The following is a 19651-nucleotide window of genomic DNA, read 5'->3' as shown; positions in this document are numbered from 1 at the left end:
CTGAGCTGGAGGACAGAGACACAGCAGGGCAGCCTCTTCTGGGTCCTGCTACCGTGGGGCTGCTGAAGGACATCGGTCTTTTTTCATGCCTGCTGTCCTTGGGAAGCACCTTTGAGATGCTGATCTTCAGCGAGTGATGGAGGTGGGAAATGTTCTCCTCTGTCTGGTGGGGTCTGGGGGACCCAGGGACCAGCTCCTGGTGCAGAGGATGCTGCAGGCAGCTGGGTAGCTCTGCCTGGGGAGGGTCCCCTCACCTGGGAGTGAATGCAAAAGGAGTATTTTCTTTTTTCTAGCAATTTCATATATTCCTTGTGCACTGATTTAAAAAAAAGCCTGTATGCTTTTGATGTGGGCCAGGTTGAGTATTGTGGGTAATGACAGGCTAAAATTCCTGAGTGGTCCTGTAGAAACAGCTGGTTGAATATTATCCCTTGAATCAGGCTGAGTCTGTTAGTGGGTGATCTAGAAATTACAGATGTACCCCCCAAATAGCTCTAGAGAGAGGGGGATGTTAATGGGGGAGGAGTGTTATTTATGTGTGTATTCTTAGTATGGAAAAAAAGACATTCATTTCAGTACACTTATGTGGAAGTAATGTGTTTGTATCATAGCAGCACCCTAGCAACAGGCTGTTATGTTATTTTGCACAGAATGTAAAAATATAAAGCAAAAAGGTACTCCCTTGTCCTGTGGTCTTGTAACCCAAAGGGCTGAGGACACTCCTCAGGCCACGCTGGCTGTTGGAGGGCTGCATTTCTTCTGACCTTGCTCAGAGAGCAGAGGCTGCTGTTGGTTGGAAAACTTTAGCTTCTGCTAAAGTGGGATTTAATTAGAGGACAAGAACTATTCCTGTGAATGAATAGTAGCTGCACAAATACAGTAATGAACTTTCCAATGACTGGGGGTTTTTTTTTTTGCTTTGCTTAATACTGATAGGAAAGAAGGCAAAATATGTTGGTTTGTGATATTTATTGCACACAGCCTCATTTGATTCACTTGAACCTGAATTTCAAAGCCACATGAAAGTCAAGGGGTGTGAATCCATTTAAATTGAAAACAAATGACAGCTGGCTGGGATCCCTGGGAAGGGAAACCACGGAGCTATGCATGCTTCCCACTGAGGCCAATGGGAAAATGATTATACCTTTGTCAATGGGAAAACTCCCATTGACTGTTGGTGGCAAAATCGGATTTCTAGTGAGCACGTACATTCGGTGCCCGTGCTTGTGAGCTTGCGTGTGCGTGAGGACCTGAAATAATGGAAACTCTCTTGCAGCCTCAGCCTGAAAGTTGGTGCAGGTTGCTTAGGTCCAGATGAACCCCTGAGGAGCAGTGGGCGATAATCATGAGGGGTGGAGGTAGTTTTCGGCCTAAAAACTTTAAAAATAATTTGTGACATAACCACAGAATAGCACTCCAGGGACTGGAGGCACCATGCCTTCTTCCTTGTTAATTAAAGAGAATCCAAAATTACTGTCTCCAATTATTTGCAGAGAAGAGTTTAGCAGCTCTAACATGACACAGTGATGGAAGTTGAAAAACTCTTTAAGTTCCAGGAAAATGTGAACTGGCATCCCCTTGCAGTATCACTAAAAGCAACATCTTTTGGAACTACACATCTTAATTGTTCATAATTAATGAGGAGGGGGGTTGGGGTGCCTGTGACATTAGGGTGCTGCTCTGTAGCTTTGCTGGTGCTAAGATGCACTTAGGATTGGTTTGCTTTCTCCTCAAGTGCCTCTTGTGATCCCAATCAATGGTGAATTAGTTCCAGCTATCAGCAATAATTGCCAGCTTTTCCTTCAAGCTGAGCTGTGATTTGGAGACTGTGAAGCTGATAGTTGCAGGTTTCTCTCCAAATGCTCGTCAGGCATCTTCATGTGCTTCCTGTTATGTTGTTAGTTCATGCTGCTTGGAAATAGTGAGGTGCAGTAATTCAGTGCTCGGGCTGTGGGTGCACCAATGCAGAGATGCTTCTGCTTGACATAGGAGTTTCTTCTCTTCACCCAGGTCAAAAGCAAAGCTCGTCTCTTTTACTTTGTGGTTCTCACCCAGCAGCTTTTTGCAGTCTGCAAGTCAAAGCTAGCTTTGAGGGGAAAAAGATGGGATGCTGGCTTTCTGACCTCTGGGAAATCTTCCCAATCCCTGAGACAGCAGGGAGGTGACTGGGGTCTGCTAGAGAACCAGGGAGCTGGGGATGGTGGGATCAGCACTGCTCAGTGCAAAGGATGTCAGTAAAATACTAGCGAAAGGAAATAGTGTGACATTACTTGCAGTCTGACATGGTTTGCCAAGCAGGCCCTTGAAAATGGTGCTAAAGCCTGAGGAAACTAATTGAGAGGTTGTGGGGGAAAATGTGAAGCTGGTGGAAAATATGCAATTTAAAAGTGTGTTCTGCTGTACTCCTAAATAGGTGGAAATTGAGCTCTTGTATCAGCTACAGCTGCTGCTTGTCAGGAGGCCCTGTGGGTGTGTGGCCGCTGTGCCATCGCCTGGGCTTGCAGCAGGGTTTTCCTGTGCTTATAGAAGTCAAAACCCCCCGGGGCCCTGCTGCACCCATTGCCCTGGCAAAGTCATGACAGTGAGCCTGTGCTGCTGGGGTCTGCCCCCTCCTTCCAGTGCACCGAAGTCGGAGGTCTGGCAGTTCCTTGGCTATTTTGTGCGCAGAGCCAGGCTCTGCCTGGACGGGGGTGGCCTGTTGTGTGCGTGTATTACATGGAAGAAACGCTAAAGAAGTGGGGGTGACACTTGAAATGGGGGTTGTTACTGGTGCGGGACAGCAGGTCGTCCCGTCCCCCCCGTCCCCCCCCGCCCCGGCTTGGGAGAAGGAAGTGTGTTGCCTTGCCTAGGAGCAGGGAGGGAAGGTGAAAGGAAGGGCTGCTTTTGATCCTAAATCCTGTTCAGGATACAGTCTTGCCCTTTGAGCTTCTGTCTCTCTGCTTCCAATCCCCTGTAAAATGGGAACTGCAGGTATTTTGGTTGTTTTTTGCAGCTTGTGTCAGGCACAGCTCCCCTTCCGCAGCTGGGCTCATCTGCTCCCCTGCGATATTCCCTCCCCTCCTGGCTTTATAGATCGCTTACAGCCTCGCGGCTCTTGAGCTCATACTTTCCTATTGATCAGTGCCACAGTCAATCTTCATTAACCATTACCAATCTTGCACAGCTTCTTACTCTGATTTCATGCTGAAATAATTCTTTAATCTCTTCCAGGATTATATGAGCTTTCCATAAGTTGTTTGGCACCTCCATACCATAATTTAAGAAAGGGGCTGGGGGGAGATAAAAGAAGATGGTTCACAGAAACTAAACTTCCACCTCGCTGCAGCAAGCTGTCTCCTAAATGCACTTTTGCTGCACGGGAGACCAGACTGATGCATTCACTTTGCAGCCAAGACATGGGGATGCTTATTGTGTAGCATGTTATTCATTGTGCTGCTGAATTCAATGGAGCAGAGAGGGCTTAAAGTTGCCCCAAATAATCTGCTGCCTAGAACGAACCATGTGCCGTTACCCTGCTGTAAGGCAGGAGGCACACGTACCTCCTAATTAAAAAAGAAAGGAAAAAATATGAACAGGATTTTGAAAAACTATTTATAGGTCTCATCACCTCTTGCATAAGTGTCACCTTATAGTGTCTAGCCAAGAGAGACAACGGCGTCTGTAGCTGAGAGCAAAAAAAATACCACTGGGGCAGCTCCTCAGTTCACGCTGGTCGTTACCAGCTCTGTTTGATGCCTCTGAAGCCGCCGAGAATGTGGACCTGGACCTCTGTTCTCCAGTGTCAGCTCTTTCCATCATGGGGGGAGGCTCTCGGGTTTGTGTCCTCCCTCCCCAGCCAGAGAAACAAGTGAAAGCGGCAACAACAGTCACTCTTTAGACCCTGCCAGGTAAATGGAAGAACTAATCAATCTGTCTTGCTCTGCTTGTTTAATATTCCTCTTCTGCAGAGAAGTGAGACAGTTACTTACACTTTCCAATATGTTGGGACAGTCTTTTGGCCTCAAAATGCTCCAGAATAATGAAAAAGTCTGTTTACAGTAGCAAAAGCTCAGTCTGTTACCTCCTGGGATTAATTTACTACACTGGGATTTCTGAGAAGACTGTTTTCTGTCTCAAAAATAAGAGTGTCTTGGCAGCTCCTTACTAATGCCAGGTATTAAGTTTTTTGCAAAGGTACAATGTAATTTCTTAAAGATTTGTGGGACACTTTTGAGGGGGAAGGGAAAAACTTCTGTTCTCCTGTGATGGCAAGAGTGGCAGAGCTCCTCTTGGACTGCAGATGCATCTGAAGGGGCTGACCCCGCTGCGAGAGCCCTGCAGTGGGGTTGGAAGCATTTGCAGAAGGGTCAGGCTGTGGCAGAGCTGCCCAAACCCTCCTTGCCCGTGGGCTGCTGGTATTATTCGCCTAGTGGTGAAGGTCTTGATCCAGTTGCATGCAACAGCCAAGTGCAGCCCCATCCCTGGGCCTGAAGCCAGCGTAGCCACAGCCACCCCCTTGCTTTGCTTGGCTTGATGGCTGGCCAGCCTTTCTGGGAGCCAGGTTTGGCCCAGCAGCTCCTGGGCAGCTCTCCTTGGTTTGAATCACCATTTCAATTTACAGCTTTGGGAGTTGCTTAGTGTTCAGACAGCCCCTCGGAGCTGGGAACGTGATATTTTGTAGGAGCAACCAGCCCTGCTAAATATCCTGTTTGCAGCCCTGCGCGTCTGGGTGTGCAGAAGTACAGCTCCGCTACGACTGCCAGGGAAGCTGGTCTGGGAGCAGCAGGACCCTGCGAGGTGTGCTTGTGCTGTGGGGCGTGTTGGAGACGCCCAGGAGGTGGTGGAGCTGTTCTGCGTTGAGGTGGTGGGATACCGTGCCAATACCAGGTGTATTAGGGATAGGATTTGCACAATGCTGTCTTGTGTTTTGGTGGATAAGTGAAGAGGACAGCACTGCGAGCACCAGGCACATCCTATTATGTGGGACTGGCTAAATCTGTCCCTTTTGGAAGCTGCTGTGTTTATTACAGTTATTGTTTTGCTTTGCTGTGATTTTGCTTTGGAGCTGTGCTAGGGGAGGTTTTGGCACTCGATACATACACATGCTCAGTGTAGCACTGAACCGCGACCTTTGCCCTGATCTGTGGGATATTTTTATTTCTTCTGCAAACTGGTGTCTGGACCAGTGCCGTAAGGGAGGGCTGTACTCTGCTGGCAGGGGTGAGGGAACGCTAGCCCATGCTCATCCCACACTCGCTGCCGTAGCTCTGGAGAGCTGCGATATAGCCCAAGCAAGGCGAGTGGGGACTTTCCTACTGTAGGTCCAGTCCTGCTACACAACATTGCAGTTTGTTTGTCCATGTGAAAAATGAGCAAGCCCAGCCAACCACTAAACTGAAAGGAATACAAAAGAAATTAGTGTTTTAATCTCTTCCTGCATCTCCCTCTCCCTGGATGGGGGCTCTGGCCTTTTCCATCCTCAGCTCCCTGGCTTCTTCCCTCCCCGCTTGCTGGTGCCTCCACACACGTGCAATTTTGCTGGTGGATTTGCATTCTTTGAGTCGAAATTGGATGCTGAGCTCCTGCTGCAGCTTCAATTCACAAAACTCCAGGCTCACATTGCTGGAGGCAGTTAAGAAAACAAAAGCACACAAGAAATGACAAAGCCAGCTGTGTCGTGTAGCAGAAGCGCTGGGAGTTTGCTATTCCAGGTCGCAACTGGGATTTCATTTCTGTATCGTGGTGCCAGTTGTGGTACATCGGCCCCTGGGCTACCCAAAGGGGTTATGGGTTTCTTCACTGCAGCCTATAGATCCTAGAGGAAGACAGCTGATTTTCCATTACTGAGAAACCCTCTGGATCCCAGAGGGTCCCTGAACTTAATTATTCCTAAGGCTGACCAGCTCATAAATTTCACATTTCATTAAATTGGTTGCTCTTGTTTAAAAACAACATCCCAGCTGTTCCCCGTGTCCATCTCAGGTCTAACAAGGGGAAAAAGTAAGGTTTGTCCAACTGTCTCGAGGACTGTAGCTTTTTCCATATGATATCTTCTCATGCGTGAAGGACTGCTAGTCTCATTATGATGTCTTCTCGCTGCAAGATGTGTTTGGCAAGAAGAAATCCCTTTTTCCTCTTCTTGCGTCAAAAGAAAGCCATGGTATGTATGAGAAATGCAAATAGCTTGGCTAATTTTGGAAGTCAGCGGCTAAGATTGTGGCCTGTATCCCACAGAGCGGGACTGAGCCTTGGCCCCGGTTCTTCACGCCGTGTGTATTGTCAGCTGTAACTGCACTGTTGTCAAACCTCTGGACAGAATAAGTGATGAGGATAGTAAGGCCAGAAGTAATTCGGCTCTTAGGAGGAGGCTGATACACTGTGCCGTTCTTTCTCTTGCGAGAGATTTATTTTGTTAACCTCAATAAATATCCTGCAAATGTTCATGTTTAACTCTTCCCTGGATGTAAAAAAGAGATACATTGCTCACACGTGTGTGCATATTCATGCATGCTACCCATTCACTAGGAGCAATGTAACTTGAATTTCTAAATTTGATGCACGATTTGAGCAGGCTTAAGGGAAAAACATGTGATGGCACTTTGCTCCTCTTTCCACTTTTCCCTGGAGTGTAGCAGTAGCCTTGTGTCTCACCTTGGAATACCAAGATTTTCCGTGCTAGTTCCAGTTTATGCAGGTAAATACACTGAGCTGGAGCGAGAAGATTGCAGTGTAATGAGGGAAAACCATGACACGGTGGCAAGAAAGTTTCATTTCAAGATCTGTGGCAGTAATAGTTGGCATGGGGGTTTTTTGTACCACTGGCACAGATTTATTTATAAACTTGTGACTTCTCCAAAGTACATGCTGGAAATAGTTCCTCCTAAGGCCCCCAAAAGCTGCTGCGGTCACGGTGGCACCTGGGAAAGAGGTAAGGGAACACTGAGGCAATGCCTCTTGCTCTCTGGAAGAAACAAATGGTGAGTGCCCCAGAGAGACAGAGCATCTCAAAAGGGCCATTTGACAGCCTCGGAGCGGTGTTTCGGCAGGGATGCTCATAGAATTATCAAAAGCCAGAGAAAGCTGGGGTTTTGCAGCTTTTTCTAGAAAAGCCCATAGATTATCTCTTCTTCATATTGCTGTGTTTTAAAGGAGATGGGGATGATGGCTACAGAGAGCAGCTCTTTCCTCATCCCCAGGACTATTGATGCCGATGCAGCACTCGGGAAACAACAGAGCTCCTGTTTAAAGTAATAACGTTAACTCCATGTCATGGCATAGCCAGGACAGGGATGAGCAACTCTGTACAGTTAATCGACATTTGGCTTAAGCACAGTGATGAAAACATGCTGTTTATATTGCGTGACCTTTACTGTGCAGGAGGAATGATAGTGATGCTTGGTCCTGGGCCGTGTGGTAGCTGGAGCCTTGCGAGGGAAGGGGAGAGGTCCTTGCTGGGAGGAGACAGCTGTGATGGCCACAATGGCTCAAGTGCTCTTGTTTGCGTGCCCTGCTTCCACCTGGGCTGCCTGCGAGGTTATAAACTGATGAGAGAAAAGAGGAGGCTCTTCTGGGCTGTTGCTGCGCCGCGCGGACATGTAGTGGCGTCCACCTCCATGTAGCCCTCCTGGAGGCAAAGCTCGCAGGGCACTTGTGCCCGTCGCTCTCTGAGCTGCCCTTTTTTCTTTAGCCATTTCTCTTAATGCCAGTGCTCTCATTGCACACCACTTTTTCCAGAGTTGCTGGGATAAATTCTGCAAATAATCTGCCCCAGGGTTTTGTGCAAATGGCCCAACTTCACCCCAAACGTGCTTTTGATTCTTGTGATGCTGATGCTGTTGTGGAAAATGCTGATTCCGCTCCATTGTATGCATAATTCTTGGCAGAGTTCAGTTCTGTGCGTGAATCACCATCTTTGTCTTGCTTTGGGAGGATCTGCATGTGAATTAACTTCAGTTACACTGAATTGACATTTTTAGCAGCAAATGTTGATCTCAATCCTATTAAGTGATCCTTGTGCTGCCACACGCTGAACATCTGTAGTGAACAGAGATGCTCAATGTCTCTGAAGGCCAACCTGTATATTGTAAGATATGATTCCTTCTGTGTTTGCGGGACTTCAGTAAATGAAAAGCCAGGACAGGGTGATAAGGAAGATGTGTATGCAGCCTATCGGGCTGCGTGTATCGGATGCTGCAGCACTGGGGAGAAGTTGCAGCTGGCAACTAATAAAACAGTCACCAGCCAGATTTTTGCCATGTCCCAGGGGGCTTATGTTGCATGTGAGAGAATGAACTACAGGAAGCAAATGCAGCAAAGTGAGTCACTGCTGGGGTCAGGAGGTTGCTCCTGGGCTCTCAAAACCCTCTCCCAAGGGTACCTGGGAGGTTGGCATCTCCTCTTTAAGTGAGAGAATTTGGACTGTAGCAAGGAGAATGCAGAGCAGCAACTGGGCTTGTCTGGCTTTATTTACATCATGGGGATTTGTGTGGGGGATAATGATTTTACAGGGGACTCTAGACTGATATTTTCATAAAATTGTTTCCAACCTGTCTGAGGAATTTTCTCAATCCATGCTTAAACTACAGACTTGAGGAAAACAGATATTCAGAGGTATTTAGTTATTCATTTGGGGATGCAAAAATGCAGGCACTGAAGAGGTCAGCATACAGATTTATTGGGAAATAATGGAACCAGCACATCTGTGATGTTCCTAGCAATAGGACAGAGTTCAGCTACTATACAATACGCCAAGAACCCTAAACCTTATATGATGTGACTGAACAGCTTTCAGTACCACACTACGCGTGCACCCATGACCAACCCCCCATACTCCAGAATTTGTACTGCTCTAAACCACAGCTCTTCATACCTGAAAAGAGCCACTTCTGATTTTTTTTTCCCCTTCATTCTGTCTTGGAGTAGACCAAGTGAAAAGTCACAGGTGAAAAGTTTATAGGATATTTTTCATTGCTGAGTGATTTCGATATGCTTGCTTCCTTTGTAATTGGCAAGCTCTGCTTCTCTGGGACTAAACCTTGTGGAAACTTATAATTTATCTCCATAGCTGGGAAGCAGGAGTCTAGGCTGAAATCTGTGCTCCAAATCAGGTAGACAGTACTACAGCTCAAAATATCCAACATTCAGTGTTTTTCTCAAAAAAAAAAAGTAAGCTTTGCAACCAGTTGAGGGGCTGCTGCTGAATTTCAGTGGCTGATTCCCCAAAGAGTCAGTAGAGGAGCTGGGAAATACTTTAGGTCTCTTCCCCATGCCAGGGACTCAGTCAAAAGGCTCTTTCCTTTGGGCTCTTACGGTGAGCCAGCAGTTCAGGCAGGAGCTACGTGCCCCTTGCTGCTGGGAGCCCTCAGCCTGGTGTCCCCGCTGATGTCTCTTGGTATCTTAAAGGCTAGACTGCTTCCTGCTGGGTTAAGACAAATCAGCAGAGGACATGGGAGAGAACTGGTAGGTTGGTGCGCCTGCCTCTGCGGCAAAGGCATTTTATGAGGAGCATGCGACCCATTTTAGCGGGACAGGTGCTGTTCCCGCAGGCTGCCCTGTGCTTCCTTTCCTTGTCTTCTGCAAACCCAATTTCCTCTGCTCCCACATCTGCTTTCCACATTTGCTGCCTCCTGCTCCAGCAAGGGTCTGACAGAGCTGCTGGGTGAGATCCCAGCTCCCCTCCACCAGCCACGGGGGCCCACCCAGCCGAGATCCTCCAGCGCTGGCGGTGGGAAACGGGGACTGCTTTGCCTGCTGCAAACGGCCTGACGTGTGCGGGGAAGGGTGGTGAAGCCATGCAGGAATGCAGTTCTGGCTTTCCATGAATGATTGTCCTTATTCAGATCCCAGGCCCCAGCACCTGGGCCTTTTTGCATGAAAAACTTCAATGAAGTAAAAGAAGTTCAGAGGGCAACAGGTTTCCTTTGGCTGTAAGCAGTGCTGCTGACATACTTGGGTGTAACTAAGCAGGGGTCAGGCACAGCGTCTTTAAGAGGAGACTTGATTTTTTTAAAACTATTTTTTGAGTGTTTTAGTGTTGGACTCTGTTTTGTAATCACATTTTTTCATTGGGTGCCTCTGGTGTATCGGTTTATAGATGGTCCTGGAGACCTCAGTGTGAAAGCAGCATCTTGCAAATTCACTATGGAGCTATTCTGTGGACTTTGCTATTTCTAGGAGCATAAAAAAAATCAGCTTAGAAAAGCAGCAAGTGTTTTGGGTGCCTAGCCAAACAGCAAATGTCCTGCAAGTCACTTATTGCTAATCAGAGGCAGGCAAAGCTGTTGCAATGAAAAGTGAAGCTATATGGAAGCTGGAGTGGCCTTGCAGTCGAATGCAACTTAGAAAATGGTTTGTTTTAATCATTTTTCTTCAGGAGTTGAGCCTGTTTACATGTATCAGTAAGGCATTTGGAGTAAAAGCTATTTTACCTCAGTGATGCAACACAGGTGTAGTGAATGCAAGGATGGGCATAGCCCTAAGGGCTGCCCTTAGTTATTAATGCTGGAAGCATTGATGGGGGAGAAAAATGTGGTATCTGAGACCCCGCATCTCAAGGGTCACAGCTTGCAGTACCTGCTCGTTAGAAGTTGGCACGACCTGCAGTAACTGTGTGGCCATTCATTCCAAGGGACTGGGCTTTTGCAAGGCTGCCCCAAAATCAGTGGGACATGGGAGGGTATAAGGACAGGTAACTGTTCATATCTGTGGGCTTTCTGACATCGTGGAGCCGAAGCTAGTATTAGTTTCCTCCCAATATCTTTAAATGCCAAAGGAAATAACCTTCTGCTGAGTCTCTGTTCCCTTTTGAGGGAAAATGCAATCCCAGAGGTGTAAGAAATGTAAAAAAAAATTTGAAAGGGATGAGCTCTTTCATGACATAATGTCAGGGATGTGACTTGCCAGTCCAAACTTGGCTGGCATATCGATGCAGTAAGCTGTATCCGCTGGGTAAGCAAGTGGTGTCACCCTCTTCCCAAATCCTGAACAACCTCCTCAATGTGTAGGCAGCAGCTGCCGATCCTCATGGAACAAACATCCCCTTCCAACATGAGAGACAACACAAGGTTCTTTGATTCCTCCTAATTGCATTTCAGTGTTTGTGGCCCAATTGTACAGCTTCTGCAGAAGTTCAGCAATTTTGGTTGCTGGCTTCCTCTCCTTGCTGACCTACAAATACCAGTTTTCAGGGAAAGATTTATGAGCAGCATGAAATTACCATCTTGTAAAAGCACAAATCACAGCTATAAATAGGGGTCTGGAATATGCACAGAAACCCCAAGGGAACAGAGACGCTGGCTTTGTCTGTGCAGGACAGCCCTGCTAACCCAGGTTGAGGAGTCCAGCGCTTTGACTCTTATAAGCTGGCAGAGCGCCAGCCAACCTTCCCCTCATCCATATCCTCGCAAGGATGGAAATAACATCTGGCCAGATTGACAGTAGTCAGGCTTTAGAGTAACCGAGAGCTCTGAAAACTGAACCTTCTCAAGCCGTGTATGCATTTATCTTCCTTTCCAGGACATTAGTAGGCAGAGTTTGTTTTCAGTGAGTTATTTAGCAGAAAGAGGGATTAGATCTTGGGATAGCATTGATTAACCCCTGCATGTTGAGTTATTTAACAGCGTAATGGATTAGTCATGTTTGCGGGTGACCTTTGTCAATTGAATCCTTCATCTGAAGACTCTCCTGTCTTTTTAAATACACAGATCCTTAAAAGCGGGACCTATGCTAAAATGTCCCTAAAGTGAATAGCTGGTTTAGCAGGGCACAGGGCTGGGGCAAAAATAGTCTCAGAACTTCTGATCTTAGGCTTGACATTGTATGAGTTAAGTCATGGGAGCCCCACTCATGCAGCTGGCTACTTAGCACTGCCCACAGAATGGATCAGTAGGTGTTTGAAGTCCCGCATGAGAGCTGTGTATGAGCTGGAAATAAATTGTTATCTGAATGGAAAAGCATTTCTGGAAAAGGACTGAAATTTCTGTGGGTCTGGGGAAGATTTTAAAATAAGTCCAGTTAGCAATAAGATGTAAGGTCACCCTGGAAATTAAATAAGTCGTGTTTGGTGATTTAGTTGACTTCTTCATTTAAAAGAAGGCGTGGGGAGAGAGATGCTGCAAGCATAAATGTGTGAAGCCTCATTGCCTTTGATGGGGCTATGTCGATTTAAATCAGCTGAGCATCTGATCTCGATAATATACATATATTTCTGCTGCTGAAGTCAGGGACCAAGGGGGAGAAAAGCTGCTCAGAGTGGCCATATGTGACACCAGGAAAAGTGTCTCTAACTGCAAGAAGGTGCTGATGGCAATTTAAGGGCTACCAGAAGGGTGTAAAGGGCCCTTGCATAAATCAGCCCTGGACCCAGCAGAATGTCTGTGGGTGTCTCCTCAGACCTTCCATTCTCTCAGAAGTGCCATGAGGAAGCTGTTACGCTTAACTTTTCAAGCAAAATACCTCCCCACTGCAGCCAGGAGTTTTTTCTGTGCTCATTTTGCTGCAGTACAAATCAGGTCAAGAAGTTTGTTTGGTTTGCTAAAAAAGATACTCTAGTTCAAACAAGACTTAATTCATTGAAGCCCAGTGGTCTCTGTGAAACACGAACCCCTCTGGCCTCATGATTTATGAATACAAAGCCATGGGGAAGGGTTGCCAAAGGAAAACAAGCTGTATGATAGGTAAATAAAAGGCACTGGGGCAGGAAAGGGTTAAAGACACCGGTAAATGTGGAAGGCACACAGCTGGGAGGTGTAATGAGCTGACAGTGCTCTGCCCTCCTAGAGGGGCTTTGCTTCTGTGGAGGGGGAGCTGCTGAGGGCAGTCTGGAGTTGGTGCCCTTGCTTTAGCAGGGGGTTGGGACAGATCTGCTGTAGCCCTGTGCTTCCGATTTGTCTGTATGAATCTGAATAGACTTGAAAATGGAATAAATCTATAGCAGGGTTGTGAGGCTGTGTTTTGTGGTGTTCAGAGGTGGAAGGGACTGAACCAGGTGAGCAGCCATCAGGGCTGGTCCTAGGGAAGGGGCAGGACCCAGCTGAGTCTTCCAGCCTCTCTCCCAGCCCTCCTGTCTCCGAGAGGCGCTGCCAAATTCCTATTGTTGTGATCACCAGCAATAAAAAACACCCTATGTCTGGTCCTAATCAGGACCACATGAATCTCTATGCCAATTTAATCTCCCCCAAATGTTAATTATGCAGATATCTTTCTTAATGTTTGGGAGTTGTCTATATGCATTAGATATCTGGGGGTTTCTCTGTATACGGCTGCAGAACCCCTAGCAAGGCCAGTGCTGGCTCCCACGGCTAATAAAACCGCAAGGAGTGACAAAGCTGGGGCTGCGATTGTGCTCTGGAGTTGGGTATGGTGATGCAGCAAATCCTTTTAACCCAACAAGATAGTTGTAACCTACAGAGCAAGTTTAAGTGCTCCTAGAGATCTCCCCATCCTCCGGGGAGGGGTCTGCAGGCGAAAAAAATGCAAGCCAATGGTATACATACACATAGCTTATGTCTTCTGAAAGGTATGGTTTAGTTGCAGTTCAAAGATAGGAAGCCCAGCAGACCATAGTCTGTCTGCTACACGTCCCTGACATAGCTGCTTTTTAATGCCTCGGGAAAGAACAATTAGGGCTGGTTTTTTTTTTTTCCTGGATCAGATCCTCAAAGGGATGCGAAATGCTGGTGGAGTATTTTGCATTGCTGATCTTGAAGATATAAGGTGTAGCCAAAACTCCTCAGAATTCCTCAAAGGTGCCTGAGAAATGTAAAAGTAAAAAAATCCCACCCCAAATATGTAAACAGGAGGCTTTGGGATGCCGCTCTGGTCTGGAACGGAACTGTCTCAACCAGGTCTATTTAAAAAATAATTAAGCAAGATACCCTATAAGAGGTGACCAACCAATTTGCAGTTTCAGATAGCTGTAAAACCTGGTAACAATTTTGGATGACTGTAGATACAACTGGAAGGCACCAGCACTAGAAGGTGTCGTCCCCCAAGCAGCAGGTGAGCATCTGTTGTAGATCTATGGTGGATGCGTGGGTGCTGCATCCTGGAAACCCAGCTGAAATGAGAGGCTGGAGCATGAACTGGGGCTAGGATGTGCTGGGCTGATCGAGGGTGGTGTGTTGGTGCTTAATCTGTATGTACTGGGTCTCTGGTTAAAAATGTTAACGATCTGGCACCTTGTTCTGGGCAAGGTCTGTACCTTTGGCCACGCTGTCTGGCTCACCCCAGAGCTCCCCATACTGGAAAACTCATCAGTGGGGAGAGAAGGGAGTAAGTTACTGTGGGGACTTGTGGAAAGGTGCTGCTGTGTCCGAGAAGGCGACTTACTGGAAACACTGAACATACAGAAGTAAAAAGTTAGTCATGTTAGAGACCACTTGGTAGCTGGATTGGATTCCTCGAGTGAGTCATCCTCAGAAATGACTGCTTTGCCTGACACTTTATTTCCCCTCTCTATTTAGAAAGACGCTTAGACTTACTAAGACTGTTACCCGTTGTCTGAATTGCTTTTTGATAGCTGGGTGGTGCGCATAGCATCCTTCTATTCTCATAATTTCTAAACCACTACTTTAACGGGGGGGGAACGGGGATGGACACATCAAAATGAAGGGTTTTGTCACTCCAGAAGCCCTTGGTGGAATGAACCTGTAATCTTGTGAAATCAAAGGGGAATCTAAAGAATGTGCCATTTTTGGTATAGTTAATGCAACAAAATTATAAATGGAAATAGCTGCCTGTAAATTGTGTTACATAGTTAATTGACAGAACTATTAGAGAAGGGAAAAAATGGATGAAAATTGCTTGGTTAAAAAAAATCTCTAGGCTTTGCTTTCCTTCCTTTTTTGAGGAAGGCCTATAGGGCGAAAGGACTGTCAGAAATGTACTGGGATGCTTTAATCAGCTACTAGACCTGGGTAGAATAATTCATAAATTATAATATTGAGTGTTTGGACATACATACAACATGCAAATTTTTGTATTACTACTGTTCATAGGGACAGAAAAACGCTTGCGATTTGGTTTTTTTGCCAGCTTGTGTGTGGAAAACCTAGTGAATGACATTCCTTGTCCCGAAGAGTGTATGTAGTCAACAGGCAGAGCAGGCAGAAGGCCTGCTGGGGTCTCGTACATGCCAGGAAAGGCAAGAGGAGGCTGTAACCCACTTGCTCGATGGTGGGAGCAGGAGCCGTAAGGCTTGTCTAAGGGCTGTGACCACACTTTCTTGTGAAATTCACCCAAATTTTTTTCAGGATTACTGAGCTGCAGAAACCATTGGTGGAAAAGATGACTCTGGTCATCCAACCCACGCTCATGCCAGGGCAGGATTGTTCCCAACAGTGTATAGGCTTGTCCAGACTGATTTGATATGACTCAGCCAATTCAAAGCCCAACCACTTCCTTTGGGAAGTCTAACAGCTCTTCCATAGCCGAGGAGATCTTAATGTAAGGATTTTTTCCCCCAACATCTCAGTCTGAATTTTGTGCTATTTCATTTTCATCCAGTAATGCCATGCATGCCATAGACTTCACCTCTTTGGTGTTACAGCCTCATGTACACGCAGAGAGCACACTCGGGTTGCGTTGGCTGCTCTTGAGAGTAGAGAGCTCTGGAACTGTTGAATACCCCCCCCCCCAAAATGCACAGACATCTTTAGAGATAGCTCTTTCTCAGAAAGCTCTGCAGGGAAGAAGGTGGGTAGCCATGCTTGCAAAAGCTATTCCATATCCTATAGATCAAGATTTACAGATTCTGCTAACTTCTTATTCAGCCTGATATCCTAGGACTTCCAGCAATTTAGATGTTGGATTCAGGGCTTTCCTGGGCAGGACTCTAGCACATCTCTCATTAGGAAAGAGCTCTGCTCAAAGCAGCTCATTGTAGCTAAATGTGGTAGGGGAAAATCAATTTTTGGCTTTCCCTTGGTACCACACCACATCTTGCTTATGTTTAGAAGCTACCAAAGATGATCTTTATTAATATCAAATAACTGCATGGGATATTTGGCAAAGATGGTGTGGTGATCGCTTGAAGAGGCAGGTAATGAGGGGAGGTTGCTGGGGATAAGCCCAGCTGACATCTGCCCTGGTCATCATTTCAGGAAATGTAAGGCAGGAGGGAGGAGAGCAACCTCAGCTCTTGAAAAGGCTCTACAAGCAAATCTGCTCCTCTGCATTCTTGGAATAACAATGGGGGGGGTGGGGGGGTGGGAAAAGACCTTACAACCTAAAAATTGCTGACAAAAATGTATTATGGTCCTGGCAGATGGAGTGTTAAGTAAACCTGTGATGGCTGTTAACAACCAAAAAGCAGAGGTAAGCTGAGAAGTTGTCTTCTGTTCACTCGACTTCTGGCCCATCCCCATTCACCCCTGGGGAAAATATTGAAAGCTTTCTTTATGGACAGGCTTGAGAATGAACACCACAGTGGTCTAGATGAAAATGTTCCTAACAGGCACCCAAGCTCAACCCCCAAAGCCAGATGTTGCTGGGTGATTTTGGACCTGTACATAAGCTTTATGGTTTGGGCTCACCTTTAATTTTCAGTCATGATTATGATGGACAGACTGGAGCTAGAGAAAGAGCTCTGGTCTGTATTCAACAAAACCTTCATTGGGGTCAGCGAGAGTTTAGTCAAAGACACTTAGGAACATCTTCATTTTTTGTCCCTTGTGAAGATCATAGGGTAAGTCACAGGTCCTTGTTAATGTGAGGCCTCATGGTTTAACATAACACTTTCTGTAACACCAAGGATTATCTCCCTCAAGTCTAGACACATTATATAGGGTTTAGCCTGGGCCATTGACCGCAGATGATAGGGCACAAGGAAAGAAACCATAGGGATGTGAAGAGGGAATGGCAACTCGTACCAGTCCTCTAGGCTGGCACTGGGCATGGAGAGGAACCAGATGAAAGGGGAAGAAGGTGAACTGAGTTCATTCTTCTCAATAGGCACCATGGGTCAGTTTGCCCTTCTGCATTTAATAGATCAGGATGGTTCAAACACATACAAGGCTTGCAGTCATTAATGTGAAACTGAAGAGAAGGCAACAACTCTGGAAAAAGAGGAGGAGTGGAAAGTCTGTTCTCTTTATAATGCTATTTCCTCTACTACACAAACCTTTTTGACTATGAAACATTTAAACATACAAAAAACAAGCCCCACCTTGTGTTGGCTGCTCTTTCCACTGATGGGCTTGTCCTGGTGCCACCTCATGGCAAAAATCAGATTTGAATTTCCACCAGAGCAGCTGGGGTCTGGGAGAATTGGCTGTCCAGCTCCTAGCCTCACAGCACTGTAGCTGTTTTGTAAAGAGACTGGCCTGCAAAGCCAAAACAGGTGTTTAAACCACAGGATTGGTGTTATTTTTATTTCTGTTTTGCGATTGTCGGGGAAAAAAAAATTTAAAGAGGAAAAAATTTAACTCCTTGTAGAGTTGTACATTTTTCACATTTGGGAGGTGCCTGTTGAATCTATTAATCATGTCAGCAGCCAGCCTGGAGTCTAACTAGAGCATAACAGCATCTGCTCTACATGTTTGGTATCACCTGACAGCTTGCAGCATTGCAATATCAGTGTTGATGTGCTACCCATCACCAGCTTCTAGAAATGCAGATTTCTGACGGCCTTTGTTTGAAACGATGTTTTTTTGGAAAGGTTTTAGGGCATTGGGAAGTTGCTGCCACACTGCAGCTCTTCAACAGGGTGGGAGCAGACGTGAGCAGCCCTGGATAGTACAGTAAGGACTTTGCTCAGATTAAAGTCCACACAGAGCACTGACGTCTGAGACAGTGTCCAGCTTTGGGATACCAGATGTGGTCCTTCCTCTGTGGATGAATGGATAGCTTTATTTTTCGAGACTCAATCCAAAATGTTTCAGTAGCACTAAATTATCTTTTTTCTTAAGCTGAATTTGAGAGCAATCATTTCCATGGCAGCAGGTGTGAGACCATAAATTAGGATTGTAACTTCAGCGTAAGACAAATCATAAAATTTGAGTTAGGGGTAGGGACGCAACTGTGTTTATATCTTTGCAAAGAATAAAGGCCTGTTATAAGATTGCAGAGGAAAGTCATCTTTTTAGATGTGTCCTCTTCATAAATAGTATTTTAAATCATTCCCAAGAGCAGTTGTCTTTCCTGATTATTTATGCAACAGCTCAGGCAATTCTCAAAGTCTCATTTTCAGCCTGTTCTCATCAGCTGGTTATAGGGTGTAACTGGTATCAGTAACACCTAGGGCTATTCTTTCTGATTATCCCAATTCTTTCTTTCAATCTACAGAATAATGCCCTTCTGGGTTTTTTTGGCTGAATGCTCCTGTCTGGTTTCGTGGCATATAAATGATTTAAAGATTTTTTTACCTATGTATCTTAAATTTTTTTTGAAAGCTCACAAATGTGTCCTCCGTCCTATAAACAACAGCTAGCTGGGCTCAAGGTGCATTTAGTCATGAAAATACTTCTCTAAACTGCTGTTCCTTAAAGATATTTGGCCATCTGCCACTGCTGCAATGTATTCCTTTGGCTATTCAGATGTTACCCTGACTGGCTGCTGGAAGGATTTGGAGTTACTGTCAACCGACTCGGCTCATGTAAACCTACTCGCAGCTTGCCTTGCCAGATGATCTGGCCCGCTCCGACTCGGAGGTTGGCTCTTTAAACTTGGCACGAGGATGTTGGAATTTTCCAGTTTGCTGTTACAAGCTTATTTCTGTATTTCTCTGTTACTGTCAAGGAGGGGCAAACAGGTCTGTGCAAGCTTCTAAATCACCTGGAAAGCAACTGGAAACTCAGCCTTACTGCTCAGCAAAGGCTCCCTGGGCCAGGTTCTCAACTGGTGTAAAACAAAGTTGCTTTGCATCCGATGTGGGCCCAGGCTTGGGTAATCCGGTTTGCTTCTGGAGTTGAGCCCTTGGAAAACGGGTGGTGTGTAAGTGGGTGTGCTGCTCTGAGCTGCTTTTATTTCCTTTTCTGCAGTGCTTCTGATGCTTTATGTACCCCCGTTCCTATGGCTCTATGCCTCTGGAAGGGCAGGGAATGCCAATGCTTTGGCTGTGGTGCTCAGGTGTTGGTGGGTTTTTTCACTCGCAGCTGGAGAAGACAGAACAGGGTCTCATTCCAAAAGAATGAGTTGTTTGTATGATCAGAAATGCCAGTCGGGGATGAGAAGACCCAGGATGCTGGCATTTGTGTAACTGGGGCTGAAGTCGGACACCACCTCCGTCAGTGAGGCTGGTAGTGCCTCTCAAGGGTGATTAGGCATCCGTAGAAACACCATGGATGAAGTTACTACTTTTCTTTCATAATAAGAAGGGTTACTGGGAAGGGGGGCGTATGTGCAACTCACAGGGTCTGCTGGTGCTTTTAGCTGTCCTCGTTCCATATCTGTGTGCCTGCGATGCTTCGTCGTCCGTACAAATGGAAAGGGGAGAAAGCGTCTCGGTCACGCAGTGTTTCTGCGGAACAGCTTCCCTGCTCCACGCCAGAGGCAGCTGTGAGCCTGTGGAAAGGGCTGCTGCTGAGAGTGGTGGGATGTCTGAAAGCAGGAGGGAGGTACAGTGGTGATGGACACAGTCATTGCTGGGCTGTGTCCTGTGGGTGCTCTGCAGTGGGGTTTGCAGGGTTGCACAGGTGTTACTTGCACTGAAAGAGCTTGCCTCCAGGCTCCTCCT

The sequence above is a fragment of the Phalacrocorax carbo genome, chromosome 18 (genome assembly GCF_963921805.1).
Source record: "Phalacrocorax carbo chromosome 18, bPhaCar2.1, whole genome shotgun sequence".
Classification (NCBI taxonomy): Eukaryota; Metazoa; Chordata; class Aves; order Suliformes; family Phalacrocoracidae; genus Phalacrocorax; species Phalacrocorax carbo.
Note: the sequence above shows the minus strand (reverse complement) of the source record.